Here is a 3,813-nt window from a genome sequence, read left to right as displayed (position 1 = left end):
CAGAATATCAATATCATAACTGTTTTCAATTAACCTCCTGCAGAACAGCAGCAGTCTGGTTTGCATGACAGTATTTCAGTAAAGTGAACACAAAACAATTGTACAAATGTTTTTTCTGTTTTTCTGAACATCATAAAACTTGAGTTCCAATAGTTTCAATAAGAAAAGACCCTGGGGTTTTACTCTCTGAGTGAGTGAGTGAGTGAGTGAGTGATCAGACAAAGTCCCACTTCAAGTCACTGAGGTTTTTGATGAGTGTGCAGATATGCAGATTCACAGATGTTGCCTTCTTTTTGGCCATCTTCCCGCTCTTCTTTTTGATGCACCTTCTCATGGCTTGCTTATGTGCCCCTCTCTGGATTAATGTCAATGCAGTTTCTGCAAATACTCTTTTTTTCAGGTGACATCAATCTATGAATGAAGCACATGAAGCAAGAGCCTGTTCAGTGCAAAGTAGTGGTGTAGAATATTTGAACCATGTCTCACATCACACCGATGATCAAATTAGAAAGTAGAATGTGATGGAATGGAAATAGTATCAGCCATAGCAATATTAGTAGAGGCTGCAGTAATGTTTGTAGTTGTTGTTCTTGTGTCAGATGCACCATTGGTTGGTTATTGGACAATGGCAATAAATTAAGAAAAGTCATTAAACTCAAGCTGTATTTTACAGTAGGTTTTGAAAAAAACACTTGAATGAATTCCAGTGTGGATGCTGCATTATTTTGATACTGACGGTTGAAGTTGTAGCTGGAGGAGAAGAGTACAGCTAGCCCAAGCAAATTACAAAATGCAATTACAATAGTTTAACTATAAGACTATAGGCTATATATATCAGTCAAACAGTCAACACCATAAATAAAACATTCAATAAGTATTATTGTTGTTGACAATTATGTAGTGTACATACCTGGCCTGGCATCAGTCACAAGCCATTAAAAAAGTTCATTGTAAGGACATGCAGAATTATGGACCCAAAATTGACACTTTGTGAATCTTTCCACCATCAAACTATCAAATTAATAGGAAACAGAGACAAAGGACCCTTCTCTCACAAACAGACCATGCTGTTGAGATGTTTCTATGTAATAGTTAAATCCCAAACTTCTACCTTCATGTGACCACACTGTCAGCATCCTTCACACAAGGTAACACACACTACATGACATCCAGAATGTCCATATTATTATTATTATTACAGTCAAAGAACTGCTGTGTAATCCACATTTATAGACTATTAGCTTCAGGAAATGTTTGTATTGTTGTTTGATCAGTTAACCACTTGTATTATGATTAATTCCAGGTTTGAAGGATGTAATATGAAATCAACACTCCTATTACTCCTGTCTGTAATTATAAGTGCCATTAGGTTTATATGTTGTTTCATTTAATGTTTTATGGTCATGGTGGAAGATGGATGTGTGAGTTTACAGGTAAACTCTAGAATTAAACTATTCAAAAGTTCCATGGAAAATTACTATCTTCTCCAAGTTGAAAAACAGGAGAAGATGGGCAACGCCCCTGAAACGTGCACCAGGATTTTTGACAGTTTATTTCGCATCAACCCACAAGAGACGTCAGCAGATAACACATCTGCTCACGACCGCCTGCAGAGAAGCCGACCAGAAATCAAGAGTGACCGAGACAGAAAGTCTCCTGGCAAACTCCACCAGAGCTGAATCACTGAGACACCGGCAGAATCTGTCACCGTCACCATAACGGGACACGGCCTCCAGGAGAATCCACCTAGATCCCGCATCTCCAGGGTTACCAAGGCAACCTCAGCCACCTGGGTTCCAGCCAAGGGTCTCCAGCTACAGCGCAACTCACAGTAGGCCGGTCTTAACACTCTGCTCATGACTGGGTTGATGTCGAAATATAGTAGTATTTTATTACCAAATCTCATTCATAGACGTAGTGATCATTAGCTGTATAGCCGTAGTGTATAGCCATGACATATTCTCTCCCACCAATGCCAACTCATCACACTGCTCATTTCATTATTATTTTCATCTTTATGATTATTACACCTTGCATTTACTCTGTAGATGGTAGTTTAGTTAATAAACTCCTTTATTTATACCCAGTTGTTGTCCTGTTGCTTACTTTTGACATAGAGACTGGAGATCCATTGAATCGCGAAGTCATGGCTTCTGATTTGAGATTGATAAATTTATCACTGAAGTAATTCATTGTTGTCCTCTCAGCCAGCTGTCCATACTTTATGTACATACAAAAACACATACTTATCAACCACAATCAAACGTAGGGTGTCAGGCAGTGGGACAGTCAACTGTACAATGGCTGCTGTGGCTGACACCAAAAAGCACAGAAACAAAATTAGTTATTAGACCTTGCAGATGCATGTTGATTTATGATGAATGAAAAAGAGTTTTAGAAGAATGGCAAAGAAATCATGCAAAGAAAGATATAAATGTCTTACTATAATATTGTTTAAAATAGACACTGTAACAAAGATGATCTTACATCAGTTTGGATGATAAGGGCATCCGATGGCTCTTTGAAGTGTGCCATTAGAACCTGCAGGATGTTTGAAGCAGTCACACTGCAATCTGTCCTGTAGAGAACAGCATTTACATCGTTGTTTGTTGGGTTTTGTTTGAAGAACTCCATGATGTTTCTGCCATGCTCTTCAAGAAAAGCCTCAATCTTTTGGACAATTGGAACATCAGTCAGCAGTTCAAAATGAGTGCATATGCTCCTTGGGGAAAAACAAATATGGCCATTGCTACTTCACATCGTCAAAAGGTGGTGCTGGATTAGTATTTATCATTTAGTGTTGCAAGTAATATGTTGTTTCCATAAGCTTGAAAATTTCTGCCCTTTACATTCCTGAGGAACCTTCACGTGAAAAGATATCCAACAGCTTTTGTCTCTTATTTCCAGAGATTCTTCTGTCTCCTTAGGTGGATGCTCAGGCTGTCACAGTGTGCAGCCATAAGTATCTGCAGGTCCAGGTGGTTTAGCCCCATTTGCATCCGTTGTTCTGCTTTCAGTGAGGGTGTTGTTTCTGTTCAAGTGCTCAATGCGCGTCTTTATTTGACAAAGAAGACATTCATAACCTGCCCCTACAGTTGTTCCGTCATCCATTGTGTCCATAAATGGCTTTGGATACTGTCTTGCTATGTCCTTTGCCATGATGAGACACTGGGCTCTGCTTGAATTCACTTCAATTTTCCAAATGTCATCAACAAGTACGCAGATCATCTGTCGCTTTGGGCTTTGAGCTTTGGCTCTGTGGGATATATGCAGACATCATGTTATTATTATTACAGTCAAAGAACTGCTGTGTAATCCACATTTATAAACTACTATCTTTGTGAAATGTTTATATTGTTGTTTGATCAATTAACCACTTGTATCATGACTAATTCAAGGTTTGAAGGATGTAATATGAAATTAACACTCCTATTACTCCTCTCTGCCATTATTAGTGCAAGTAGTTTATATGTTATTTCACTTAATGTTTTGTGGTCATGGTGGAAGACGGATGTGCAAGTTTATAAGTAAACGCTAGATTTAAATTATTCCAAAGTTCAGTGGAAAATTACTCTCTTCTCCAAGTGGAAACACACATTAGTCAGATGTCAGTCACAAAGTGGGAGAAGTGCAGAAAAGTCGAAAAGGTGAGAAGAGGTCAGAAAACCAGTTCAGAGTTCAGTCCAGAAGAAGAAGAAAATCAAAGAAACCCAGATGACAAGAAGATGCGAGAAGCGAGAAACGATGCAGAAACTAGAAGCTGAGATCTTTGCTCAAAGCTCAGAGTCCCGGCTCAAAGCCGGGCTCTGTAGC

The 3,813-nt window shown here is 38.9% G+C and overlaps 1 pseudogene; it reads right to left on the bottom strand.

Moving 5' to 3' along the window:
• Positions 1 to 214: 214 nt before the first annotated feature.
• On the bottom strand, positions 215 to 3,111 carry LOC147818156 (uncharacterized; annotated as a pseudogene).
• Between the last annotated feature and the right edge of the window lie 702 nt (positions 3,112 to 3,813).

Source organism: Seriola lalandi, unplaced genomic scaffold (genome assembly GCF_002814215.2).
Source record: "Seriola lalandi dorsalis isolate HSWRI2012SDOR001 ecotype SW California unplaced genomic scaffold, Sedor1 jcf7180002054686, whole genome shotgun sequence".
Taxonomy (NCBI): domain Eukaryota; kingdom Metazoa; phylum Chordata; class Actinopteri; order Carangiformes; family Carangidae; genus Seriola; species Seriola lalandi.
Note: the sequence above shows the minus strand (reverse complement) of the source record. Positions and strands in the feature narration are given on the sequence as shown.